Consider the following 14,356-nt stretch of genomic DNA (forward strand, 5'->3'; position numbering starts at 1 on the left):
AATTTTTCCTTCCAATCGAATGAGGTATTTAATTGTTTCTTTTGAATTAAATGAAGTAAATTAAATTAATTGTTTTCATTATGTGAGATAATGAATTATGTAGTATTAGTTGGATTAAACCCTGTGTTGGGGCTATTTGAAATTTGTTAAATGGATGAGTTTGGTGATGTGCGGCGTAGTTGAGGGCATTGATTGAATGCCGAATGTTAATGGAGTTGGGATTTTGTGTGTGGTTGTGTCTAGGTTCAGCCGGGTAGACGGTGATCCTAGAAGAGCTCGGAGTTCGGGCTGGAGTTCGTGCCGAAGCAGAGATGAGGCTTCGATCCAGGTAAGGGACGGCCCCATGCGGAGGTGGCCTTGCAAGTTGGTAAATATGTTTGATAATGTTTTTATGTTGCATTGGCATGTAGTGGTTATATCATGTGTGATGCAAGATCTAGTGGACCTATGGCCATATGGAGGACTAGTGTTGTGAGGGCTGATAGGTTAATGCCTCAAACCTTGGAGGGTTGTGAGGATAAGTAGGCCTAGCCTCATTTGCATGCATTGGCATACATAAACATGATTATATTCATATTTACATGCATTGCACCCTTACTGAGTCTTATGACTCATGAGGTTTTACCTCATGTGTAGATGATACAAGTCCAGATGCAAGCAGGGATGGTACCGAGAGGCTGTTGTGGCAAATAGCTTGTTGCCCGTGATGAGTAGTTATGGAACCTCTTGTAATTTTTATATGTATTCATGTAATCGAATGTAAACGATATTGAGCACTAGTTGTATTTAATGGTTGAAATCATCGTAGTGTGATAAATGATTGTGAGATTGTTCGTGGTATATGGCTTAGTTGGAGAAGTCGAGTTTCGGGCCGAGTAAAAATCATCGAGGTATGTTCTCATAAATCCCCAATACTCAGCGAAATGTTTATTATGCTAGCTTTGTGTCTGGGTCACCTCTGGCTTGCTATGGGGCGAGCTGAAGAGAGATGAAGCTCACTCGGGTTTCGGGTCTCGGTCCGCTGAGTTTTTCCTCGTTTGTGTTGAGACCGATTCTTGAGTGGAGCGAAGGGAAGGACGAAACCTAGTTCCCACCTAGGGCGTTTCCTGTTGAAACATAGTCCAACCCTTCAATTGTGGTTGTCGGGTGAGTAATCTGGTCGATTATTTACCGGTGGCGCCCGTAAGTGGGAGCGGGTCGTTACAGTTGGTATCAGAGCATGGCTAGCTATATAAGTGAGGAAGGCTAGCGTGCTTAAGTGTTAAGTGTGGTCGGTTAAGTGATAAATGTGAGAAATCGCCAGAGTTTTGGAATAGAGGATGTCTGGTATGATGTGAATGCAAGTCGAAATGTCGTAACTGCTGAGTTGGGGTCGAGAACAATTGATTTGAAATTTTGAGATTTCAATGTAAGGTTGGTCCGATAACCTTGAAAGTTGGACACGTGGACCGAGGACCCTAAGGGATTGGGTCAAGTCATTGAGGCCTGCAATGGCATGTTTGGATATTCCTATTCTTGGGATGAGAAAGTACCCTGGATTGAGAAGATATACCTGTGAGAGGTATACGAGTTGAGTAATGAGGGATCGAAAACCCAAGCGTGGGTGTTGGTATCAAGAAAACTCGAATGTGGCATTTCGAGGATATGAAGTGTTTAAACAATGGGAACTCCTTGAGATTGAAGTGTTGAGGCTCGTGTGGGGATACAAAGCCGAAGCATGACTAGTCCGAGAGGGGATTAGTGGGGCGTCCCTATGTTAGGGATTTGCCGAGCATGTTCGAGGGAATAGGGTTATCCCTTGGAAGTGGTGCATTAAGGCGTGTGTGCTTGAGATAGAGTGACCTAAAGCGGAAGTTAGCTCGGGACTCAAGGAGATGAGATGTCAGTAAGGCTCTATGGAGAACGTGCCTGTAAGGCATCAGTATGTCATGGCCAAGGACGACATGAAGTAAGTAGCATCGGGAAGGACTCTGAGGGGAGTCAGGATGCTAGATTATGTGATGCGATGTGATCGTATTGTTATTATGATCCCAGTAGGGATGTGACTAGGGTATGAGTAGACCCTAGTTGATTTCATGATGAGACGAGGTCTATCCTTGGGAATGATAAGCGTGTGACAAGTGGATCCAAGCGGACGTTTGCATGAGATGGAAGTCCCAAGAGAGTCGAGCTGGAATCCCAAGGAATCCAGATTGGGATTATGGAGTTGGGCATGCGTTGATATGCGTGTGGGAGCCGTTGGGTTAGAAGTCCTGGTTATGTAGGGCCAAGTGACCATTCATGTGATTGATGGAAGCGGGGCCAATCAAAACTCTCGTTATGACGCTTGGGGTCTGGTGGGACACCTAAGGTCGGGAGACGAGAGGTGAATAGACCCTCATTATGAAGATTGGGGTCGCGATGACGCCTAAGGTCTCGAGACCCTTGATGGGAGACGCGGAGGTCACCCAATGAAGGGTATGAGCGGTGTGTGGCCCGAGGGCGTTGAGTTTGTGGCAACAGGACATCCATAGGCTATGCGCGCAATGGAAATGCCAACTTCGGATGCCAAGTGGGCAGGGGCATGGCAAGTAATGTGAGGCCCCGAATTTAAATTCCAAGTCATGGGAGCCTAAGAGAGGCCTGCTGGGAAGCCAAGTTGGGCGTCGTGACTAAATGCACTGTGGGTGTGCAAGGAGAGACGAGAGGTCTCGATTTACCTGGAGGGTAATGGTAGGTGCTTTATGGTAATGGGTGCCGGAGCTTGAGGTATGATCTCGTGGGGTAAGATCATGAGGCCTCAAGAGGAAAAGTGGTTTGAGAGTCTCTTAAGTGATAAGAGATGTGGAGTCCTAAGGAGCGAGGCTCTTGGTATGAGCTTGAGGTTATCAAGGCAAGGGTAATCAAGTAAGATGACTTTGGTAAGATGGTGGTGGAACCATCGTAGTTCGGGAAGGCTTTTAGTAGCTTTGATGTTATGGGTGCAGGGCTCAATGTGACGGATCTGATGCTATGGACCGTGAGGCAGAGGACTAATGAGTTGGCTCGCGTTGAGGACAAATGGCTCATGGGCCTGAGCAATTTAGTGAACTGCAAGTGACGGTCAAATGCCGAAGATTTGGAGCAGCACCCTAGGAAATTTGGTCAGGTGAGACCAAGAATCTCCTGTAAAGGATAGGACATCTAGAGTAGTCCTAAGGAAGAATCGTGGAACGCGGTAATGATCCGATAGATTTTTGCCGAGTAGGAAGCCTGGTAAGGATAGTGGTTGCGAGCGTGACGAGATAGTTATGCCGGGTTTGATATCAGAGGTGTGACTGGAAGGCTGAAAGTCACATTACGGGTGCGAAACATATCAGAGTGGGACTTGATCCATGCTGATTGGAAACTGTTGTTGGGCCAGTGTATGGGAGCAACACGGTAATGATGATTAGGTGTTAGCTCTCTGAAGCACAGGGCAACACGATGGGCGAACCAGTGTTGGGCCAGTGTATGGGAGTGACACGGTAATGATGACCAGGTGTTGGCTCGCCTAAAGCACAGGGCAACGCAGTGATCATGCAGATGGTCAGGGGCTAACGATTTGTGAGATGCACGATAGGGGTGTCGAAAGCTGTGGTCGGTTCCACAACTCAGCTGCTAGTAATAAGAGCTGTTAAGGCGTTGCACCAAGTGGGGGTTAAGCCCTTTATCTCGTTAAAGCGGTGTCGAGGTGGTTTGGCGAATGCTTGGGTGTTGTAGCCCTTCGAGAAGTTTGAGAAAGAAACTCGTGGAAAAGAAACAGGTCTAGCGTGGGAATAACGCTACAGTTGATGCCTACGGTTGACGGGTCTAATGCCAAGGACCACTAGATATAGACGGTTAGTTCACAGGAGGGACTGTAGCCCTCTATGTGGAGTAACTCGTCTGCGGTGGAGACGATTAGACGCCGAAGACTTGGGGTATGCTGTAGGTTATGTCTGAGCCAGACCTAAATTTTCATGAGGGTTGAAAAATCATCGTAAATGCCTTTTGTTGTCGTAGCAGTAGGAAGAGTTGTGAATCGAGTGGGTGATATATTGTGGTGTGATGACAAGATACGTGGAAATGCTCCTTGTTAAAGGATGCCAACGCAGTTGTGGTTAAATTTGATCGAAGTTGATCGAGTAAATTGAGATGATGGGCCCAATGTGATTTTGCGGTGATGCAAGAAGACGGGTCAATTGGTGGAGTCGGTAAATGACTCCAGGATGTTACGTAAGTGCCGTGAAGGGAGAGACTTACGAGTTGGAAGCCAACCGTGAGGAGGGAATATTGAAGCGCAAGAAGGCTTCGAGTAAGGGGATCTCAAATCTGTGAGGTGAGTTATGGCAGGCTAAACAAGTGGATAAGGCACGGTTCGAAATCCATGAAGGCTCGCGATTGCACAGTCTAGTGCTAGTCCTGATGTGTCGGCGCGAAAATGAGGAAGTATCCTCATGTAGCACTAGATGGATTTCTGGTTGATGACACAGGATTAGTTGCCAGGTGGTAGCACCTGATGGCAATGATAGGAGCGTGAGGCTCGAAGACTGTGATGACAAGCCTTATTAATTGACCGTGTACAAAAAGATTCAGCAGGTCCTGGTGGTTAGACCAGGCGAATTTTTAGAAAGAGATCCAACGTGATAAAAGATGGTTGGTTAAGGCAAAATTATGCCGTTTGAAGGAGTGCTACTCTGTAGCGGGAGTTATAGAGGATAGTGCTGAAATGTGTCCTAGGTAGAACGTGAGAGGTTCTCCCGAGAAGGGTCGAGCATAGGGCAACAACATTAAATAGACCTCCTAAGGCACTACCACTCTAACAAGATGAATCACCCGGGGAAAGCCAGCGTGATGGCAAGTGCCTGAGTAGGAATGTGAGTCCTACGGCATCTAGTGGAAGTGTGAGTTCCACAAGAGTAGCAGGGGTGATTTCCAGTGGGTGGAGTTAAATCGAAGTCATGGTCGATGATTGTAAGTAGTGCCTGGAGGAAGGTTGTGTTGGTGGTGAGCTGGGTGATCCGGCTAGAGCTAATCGAGTCGATTAGATGGAAGATGAGGGCGAATTTAAGATGTCGAATGGGTAAAGAGAGCTCGAAGAAAGAGCTTATGGGACGAGATTGGTTCCCAAGAATTGTGCCAGGATGATGAAATCACTTGATAGCTGTGAGTGATACAGCTAGGGGAATGCCTTGGTGTGTGAGCAATTGATGAGAGTTAGCCTCGTGGTTAGAGGTTAATCGGTGTGAAAGAAATTAGCTAGTGGAGCCGATTGATGACTGGCTGAGGGTAGCCAATGGCGACCAAAGGCACCAATTGGTGATAGCGGCAGCAGCAATGTAGCGGCTGGCCAAGGTCGTGGGGCGTCGTAAGAGTAGTCGGTCAGTGGCGTAGGTGGCTCCTGAGTCGCGGTTGCGATTGGATGTGGCGCTAAGCGATGGCAAGAGATCGTCTTAGCTAATGATGATGGCGTTAGGGCTAATGTAGTCGCTCACTGAGGTGTGAGCTGATTGAAGAAAAGTTATAAGAAACCTAGGAGAAGCCAAAGTTTCTCAGGGAATAAGCTAGCTACTATAAGAATAGCGAAGTGATTTGTGGAAAATGGCCTAAGGGTGGGGTCGTGTTCGTTGTGATGACCAGTAAGATTCAAGGCGTAGTGAGTCTTTTGAAATGACGTGGTGGTGGCATCGTCGCTGTCAGGAAAAAAAAAAAAAAAAAATCTCAGGAAGGTCAAAGGTAGCCATTTTGCATGGTAAAACCTTGAAGCCGAGTGTGAATGGCCTCGAAGGCTGGTGCCTATGAAATTTCAGATACAACGACTGTAGAGGGAAAATTCGTTGTTGTTCTGATGTTGTCCTTGCCGGGGAGGACAAAGGGAACCATTATGCATGGTTTAAATCAGGTGTTTATCGCAAATTGAAAAAAAAAAAAAAAAAAAAAAAAAAAAAAAAAAAAAAAAAAACCTGATTTTGGGATTGCCGAAAAGTTCCATGCTTCAAGAGTAAGAGGCTTTGTTGAGAAATGTGAGATTGAAAAAAAAAAATCCTAACGAAATTGAAGCTGGGCGAGTAAATTTGGCTAGAAGACCGTTACAAGAGTAGGGGTGTTACCGTGTTAGCTTGTTGTGGTGCGGACCAAAGGCACGAGTTATCCTACAGGTGCGATGCAATAAGTGATTGTGCAGATGGTAATAAGCCAATCACTTGTGCCACGCACCGTGGGTAATGACGAGGGCCGATTAATGGTTCTGCGATCTTAAGCGAAATGGTAGGATCCTTGACTCGCGGTAGGGTTTAACAGCCAAGGTAAGGCCTAGCATGGGACATGATCGTAAAAGTTGAAATGGGATGAGGAATTGATGAGGGGGTTGCTCAGTGAAGAGTTCTTATTTGGGGTATGAAACCCCTACTAGCATGTGATATCGGCTAATAAGAAGGCCTAAGTACCTCTGTGTGCTTATGCGAAGAGCTCCTGGTTGGGAGAAGGTTGGGGCCCGAGCATGGTTAAGCTCGAGGTGAGATTGTGATAGTGCGTGCATCACCAAGCTCGAGGTGAACTCGGGCAATGTACGTATGATTGAAATGAGAATAGCCTGGCATGGTGTTCAGTAAGTCAATTATGCATGATCATATCGATAAATGAGGGTCGGCTGGTCAAAATAAAAGACCATGTATAAAATTGTTGAAGTTAGCTGGGTGGGCCAAATGGTTGTTTGCCATGTAGTGTTAGCATGGTTAGTTGATCGGTAATGAGAAGTTGCCATGAGGATCAACTCAAGCTGTGCATGCTTGTGATAAATGACAGTGTGCCATAGTGGAGAAAATGTCAAAGTGTCTTGTGGGCACTAAAAGAGACATTGCGGTGATGATCAGTGCTAAAACGTTGCTGGTTGGACCAGCGTAAAATCGTGGCCATGTGTGATTGGCAGTGGGAAACGTTGCCGTGTGTGATCGGCGTAAAATCGTGGTAGACTGATCAGTAATGCAATGTTTGTGAGAGTTGTTTCGGGTGATGCGAAAAGGGAAAATGGGAAGTAAACCTGCAAATTGATGCTTCGAGGCAGAGAAAATTCATCTGGAGATGAATGTCGTTACAGTAAGCATGACCAGTGACCAGTGTTGCCGTTTGGCGGGAGACCGAAGCGATAATCGGTCGGTGAACGTCCTCGAGAGGTGGAGGACCAAATGCCTAAGTGAAGCCTTGAGGTGGGAATAACCCAAGGTGAAGGCTGAGAAATAATTCGGCTACGAGATTCTCGAGCAGGAGATTCGGAGAGTAGCCAGAGAACGTGATCATCTTGGGCAAGAGATTAAGGTAAACTGAATTTCGAGGACGAAATTCTTTAAGGAGGGTGGAATGTAATACCCGGTATTACATGGTATTGAAAATAAATAAGTTTTGACTATTTTGGCAGGGCCTCGGGTGGTCCGGGAAAGCCAAAAATCAAATTCGAGTAATTTATTAATGAAATTTGCCGAATTGGCGGCCGGGAGTGCATCGGGACTTGGATGTCCGGGGAAGAGGGCAAGAGATTGATGAGCATCTCAGGATGAAGATAATGGCGCTGAAAGCAATCCGACCGGGAATAATTTTCGGATTTAATTCTGTATAAACTCGAAGGGGTGCAAATACCGAATTGTCGCAAGGGGCTTCCGAGAAGATGAAGGGACCTTAGGGGTGGTCCGGTTTCATGAATAAGGTAACCCTGAAGCGTTTTCGGGTCGAAATAAAGGTCTCGTGCAGGCGCAGGGATGAAATCAGTATTTTCGAGTAAATGCCGGTTATTAATTTTCGAAGAAATCGAGTTGGGAGTGACTTAATGATAATTAATTTGTGTCTTGGAGGGCTTAAGTGTATTTGATAAGTCTCCAAGTGGAATTATTAAACCCCTCAAGTGATATGTTGAGAAATTGGGGGGATTAAATGTGTAATTAATATATATATATATGTATATGTATAGGCATGGGTATATTTAAGAAGAGCCGCGAGTTTGCTGCCATTTTTAAAATTTGAAATCTAAGAAACAGAGAGGGAGAAGGAAAATGCAAGAGAGCGAAATGTAGAGGAGAGCTCGGGCAATCAAATGCAAGAGAAGGAGAGAGGAAATGGCCGATGGGAGGCCGGCTGGGCGACCAGCGACAGCAGCGACGCCGAGCAGCGGCCATAGCTGCTCGGCGATGAAGGTCGAGCGGCTATAGAGCAGCAGCTATGGCACACGACGAAGTTCGCGGAGGCGCTGGCGAGGTCGGAGCTAGCTAGGGAGGCTTCGTCGATGGCTGGAGGCGCTGCAGTAGCTGGTGGCAGCGATCGGCCATGGCTGCTGGTTGTGCAGGTGCAGCTGCGCGCGGTGAAGCCGGCTGCGATGGTGGCTTGCGGTGAAGCCAGGCGAGGTGGCAGTGGCCGGCCAGCGTTGCATGGTCGTTGGAGGCGACGTTGAAGTCGATGTTGGCTGGCTGCAGCCGCGTGTAGAAGAAGAAGCAGGCGCTGGTGTGTGCGCAGGAGCCGCGTGAAAGGAAGAAGAAAAAGGAGCAGTGGCCGCCTGAAAGAAAAGAAGGGAAGAGGAAGAAAAAATAAATAAATAAATAAAAGAAAAGAAATTAATGAAAATCTGGAAAATTGGGAAAAATAGCCGAAAAATCCAGAAAATATGGGAAAAGTCTTAGAAATTAATTTGAGGCTCGTAAAGCATTCCGGAAGCTCGAGAATGGGATTTCGGGCATGTGATGGCAACTCGGGAAGCAACGTCGGCGTGGGCGATTAGCCGATTTTTCCTTCCAATCGAATGAGGTATTTAATTGTTTCTTTTGAATTAATTGAAGTAAATTAAATTAATTGTTTTCATTATGTGAGATAATGAATTATGTAGTATTAGTTGGATTAAACCCTGTGTTGGGGCTATTTGAAATTTGTTAAATGGATGAGTTTGGTGATGTGCGGTGTAGTTGAGGGCATTGATTGAATGCCGAATGTTAATGGAGTTGGGATTTTGTGTGTGGTTGTGTCTAGGTTCAGCCGGGTAGACGGTGATCCTAGAAGAGCTCGGAGTTCGGGCTGGAGTTCGTGCCGAAGCAGAGATGAGGCTTCGATCCAGGTAAAGGACGGCCCCATGCGGAGGTGGCCTTGCAAGTTGGTAAATATGTTTGATAATGTTTTTATGTTGCATTGGTATGTAGTGGTTATATCATGTGTGATGCAAGATCTAGTGGACCTATGGCCATATGGAGGACTAGTGTTGTGAGGGCTGATAGGTTAATGCCTCAAACCTTGGAGGGTTGTGAGGATAAGTAGGCCTAGCCTCATTTGCATGCATTGGCATACATAAACATGATTATATTCATATTTACATGCATTGCACCCTTACTGAGTCTTATGACTCATGAGGTTTTACCTCATGTGTAGATGATACAAGTCCAGATGCAAGCAGGGATGGTACCGAGAGGCTGTTGTGGCAAATAGCTTGTTGCCCGTGATGAGTAGTTATGGAACCTCTTGTAATTTTTATATGTATTCATGTAATCGAATGTAAACGATATTGAGCACTAGTTGTATTTAATGGTTGAAATCATCGTAGTGTGATAAATGATTGTGAGATTGTTCGTGGTATATGGCTTAGTTGGAGAAGTCGAGTTTCGGGCCGAGTAAAAATCATCGAGGTATGTTCTCATAAATCCCCAATACTCAGCGAAATGTTTATTATGCTAGCTTTGTGCCTGGGTCACCTCTGGCTTGCTATGGGGCGAGCTGAAGAGAGATGAAGCTCACTCGGGTTTCGGGTCTCGGTCCGCTGAGTTTTTCCTCGTTTGTGTTGAGACCGATTCTTGAGTGGAGCGAAGGGAAGGACGAAACCTAGTTCCCACCTAGGGCGTTTCCTGTTGAAACATAGTCCAACCCTTCAGTTGTGGTTGTCGGGTGAGTAATCCGGTCGATTATTTACCGGTGACGCCCGTAAGTGGGAGCGGGTCGTTACAACATGCTTCATTACTAGAAATGTTCTCATTATGATCATCATGTACACTTAGACATTTCAAGATTTCATCCTCACATGAGTTAATGGTATTTTCATCACATGATTTAACATTATTTATTGGGATTCATTTTCATACCATTTCTCAAGATCAAACAAGTTGATCACATGAAAACCATTTAAAAACTCATGATTTTCATCTTTAATTCCCACCATTAATTAACTTCCCCATTTTTGGAACACTTACATATCCACAAGATGATTTTTGAAGCCAACTAAAACATCACAAGAGCTTTGGGGAAGAATTTCAAGCACTAGAAAAGAATCGGACCAAAAAGAAAGAATCAATGCATTCTGTTGGTTGACCGAATAAAAGAGTTAGTCAACCGACTGAGGACTTAGTCAACCGATGAAGGAGAGTTGGTCGACTAAATATGGACTTGGTCGACCGAGTAAAAACACTTGGTTGACTAACAGAAGCTTAAATTATCACTTGGTCGACTAACAGAGGCTTATATTATCACTTGGTCGACCGACTGAAATACTTGGTCGACTAACAGAAGCTTAAATTGTTACTTGGTCGACTGACTAAAACACTTGGTCGACCAATCAGAGAACAAAACACTTACTTGGTCGACCGATAAAAATGCTTGGTCGACCAACTGAAGAACAAAACACATACTTGGTCGACCGACAGAAAAACTTGGTCGATTAACAGAGGCCTGAAACTTAAAAATCATTACGACAACCCATAAAAATCAACATCCCAAGCAAGATACACCAAATCTTGCTCCTCTAACATTCCTAATCAATCAAGTGTCTTTCCTTTGAGAATTTAGGGTGAACTAAACCCTAATGAAAACTCACAAAAAGACCCATTGATGACAAAACACAAGATTTTAACGGAATGAGAAAATAATCCACCCATCAATATAAACTCATGATTTGATCTCCTAACAAAATAGAAAATTTGAAAATAAGGAAACCAAGAAGGAAACCAACTTGACCCAAAAGAAAACGGGCCCGAGGCTTTATTAACAAGGAAGATCAACATGATCTTGCAACGAAACAAACATAGAAGAAATAATAACTTGCATAACCAAAAAGAAATGCAAGAAGAACTTGCCTTTGATAAAGAAAAACCCAAGGAGAAGAATACACCCAGCTGCAACTTCACTTCCAGCTTCAATGGAGATCGACAATGGAAGAAGGAAGAAAGAAGAAGAAGAAGAAGAAGAAGATTGATCGGGAGAAGAGGGAAAGAGAAAAGAGAAAAACAAGGAAAAGAAGAAGGCATGGAGGAAGGGATGGCCGCCCACCAACCTTCCAACCACTCCACGGCCAAATTACCATTTTGCCCATCTCTTATAAACACAAACTACAACTCATTAAACCCTTTTTGGTCATTTACCTATTTTTTCTTTTCTTTTTCATTTTCCTTTCTACTCCACAATATCCATAAACTCATTTATAATAATAACCATTTATAAAATTCCCTAATTGCCCTTACCTTTTTCAATAAAGCAAGGACCATTTGGTCACTTTGCATTTTACAATTCTTTTCTTCTTTTCTTTTAATCCACAAAATACAATTATATATATATATATAATTTCATTTATTAAATTCCATTTCTCATATTTTACACATGGGCCTAAGCCCAATTCAAAAATCCACTCATACCCTTACATGGGCCCAAGCCCAACTCATTGGCTCAATTAATTATAATGGCCCATTTCCATTAGCCCACCAAAAAGGGCCTCAATATAACATTAAGCCCAATGGGCTTCACAACCATACTACTTGCAATATACAAAATCTACCCTTGGGCTCAGCCCAAGTTTCCAAAGACCAATCCATTAATTTAATACATCATTTATTTATATAAATTTTGCCACATCAAGATATGCACATATATATATATATATAATGCCCACGCCCACTTTACTAATTGCCCAATTCATTTTAGCCCCATGGGATTTCTCTAAACCCATCACATTCATGGACCTTAAACATTTGGCCCAAATGGGCAACCCAATTCATGAATTTAAATACATAAATTTTGACACTTAAAAATATTTTCCAACATTCAATTTATTAGGGCAAATCTCTAAATCTTCACAATTAAAATATTAATAAACTTCTAGACCCACTAACGGGTCGTTACACAGCGTGCCCCCTAAAGGTAGCTTTAAAAGTTCCCTTAATTACTTCCCTTAGACGAGGTACGTGCTATCCCTAATCTGCATCACCAATAGATAATGGGTAAGGACCTAACAAATCCACCACAAGTCAGGTGTCCAGTCTACTCGAGCTTAGCGAAAATGATCCGCAACCAAATATCCATCGTAGGTTTGGCCTGTGACTTTCCAGGTCATACTATTTATCACATCAGGTCACTAGGATACTCTTTGCTAATAGCAACGACTACTTGATTCCTAAGGATCCCAAGGCTCATAAATTTACTAAATACATCTCATTGCATAATATCTTCAAACATTATACCTGATGTTTCTCACACTATTCCCATCCTTACAAAACTCATAATTTATAACCATATATTTGCATTGCAGCCCCCCTAATAATCACACTATCTAGAACTCCCCTCATCACCCTTGGCAACCAAGGTAGCTTCATCTGCCAGGTAAGCTAAGTCCTCATTGCTAGCTACGCTTGGACTGGGTCCAACGGGTTCCTCTATCGGTTGTGACAGTACTCTCAAACTGGCTCAGACTGACTGGGTGTCCGGTTGTGCTCCAATCTTGTGCACGTCCTATACCAGCTCCTGGTAAGGCTCCCAAATGGCAACTTGTTGCCTCACAGCCCTGGAAAAAGCATCATAATGGAATGAAGGCTCCCATCATTCATCATTACTTCAGTCAACCGCCTCCACATGTCCTTCATGTGCTCACGGGCGAACGGGACTTGTCTCTTCAACAATCCCCAAAAGATCTTGTGAATCGACTCTTGAAATAACTCGTCAAGCCGATACATATAACTCACTAGGTACTCCTCTTCGTCTTGCTCGCCTCCCCATCCGGAAGTAAACTCCTGTTCCCACCGACACCATAAACAATCTAATGTTGAGAGGTCATTCGGATTAGGTAGGGGTACACCAGAATCTGGGCCTCCGGGTTCCATTAGGAATACTCAAAATCAGCATTCAACACCAAATATCAGGCAAATTTATTAAAGCTAAGCCAACCTCTTACCCAAACACCTAGGGGTAGGTATAAGTCCTAAATAAATCCCATTCATACCACCTCACGATCCCATCCTAACATGCACTTATCACCCCTGCGCGAATATAAATTCGGACACAATCTCTCACACGAATCAACAAGACTCAACTTGACGCAGCCTGACCCTATTCAATTCACCTAGACCTCCCTAACTCTACCCGACAACTTTGGTGTACAGGAACTCGTCCCTCAAAACTTACTCAAACTACACTCTAATACCAACAATGTAAGCACCCCTACCCGGATATCCCAACCACCTGGACTACTTGAACGGGAGGGCCTACGGAAGGAGAGAGAATGAAATACGAGACAGAAAGTACCCTGGCATGCATACACCGGACTTAAAATAACGGAAGCGAAGCTATATATACATGCATGCACTACGGATACCTCGCTAGCACAACGGTCATGAAATAATTAAATGAATACAGACACATGTGCCGACATACAAAAGACACGATGAATGACCTAGCACAGTCAAACATAATAGAGTACATCCTACTCAACTATCAGAGTTGACAGGGACGAACGTAACTGCTTGTACACCATACCGACTCTGCCACTAAGCTGACTCCCTTGCCCATAGCCCACGCTGACATTACCTAGAATGATGGAAAGAAAAGTGAGTCGAAAGACTCAACAAACATAAAGAAAGAAAAGCTGAAGGCTGTATAGATCCAATAGCTTTCCCCCAGAACACCAACCCCCAAGCACACACAAGCCATGAGACGCTACCACATAATAGTATAGCATAATGAAAGCACATATTGTTGTTGTACTTTCTGTACAATAGTTTTTAATGATGAAAAACATATATTGGTTTAATCCCTAAATATGAGTCAAGTATGTGGTTTTCAATATATATCAATTTCAATATCAAGTTTCACTGTGTGAAAATGAAAACCCTATTTTGGCTAAGTCTGGAAGGTTAGCACCTTAGCACATATATTCTTTTTAGAAAACTATCTCCTGATATTTTGATAACTAACATTCATTAGTGTTAAAACGATTTTTAATGAATTTTTAATTAAATAGAAAATATATATTTTGGAGGTGGTATTATTGTTAAAACTTGAGTTTGTACTAAAACCCAAAACCCACTTTCTTATTTATTTGGATTTTGATTTTTTAAGTATTTTTATTGAATCCAAATAGGGGGTACTTTGTTATTTA

Source organism: Diospyros lotus, chromosome 6, assembly GCF_014633365.1.
Source record: "Diospyros lotus cultivar Yz01 chromosome 6, ASM1463336v1, whole genome shotgun sequence".
NCBI classification, from domain to species: domain Eukaryota; kingdom Viridiplantae; phylum Streptophyta; class Magnoliopsida; order Ericales; family Ebenaceae; genus Diospyros; species Diospyros lotus.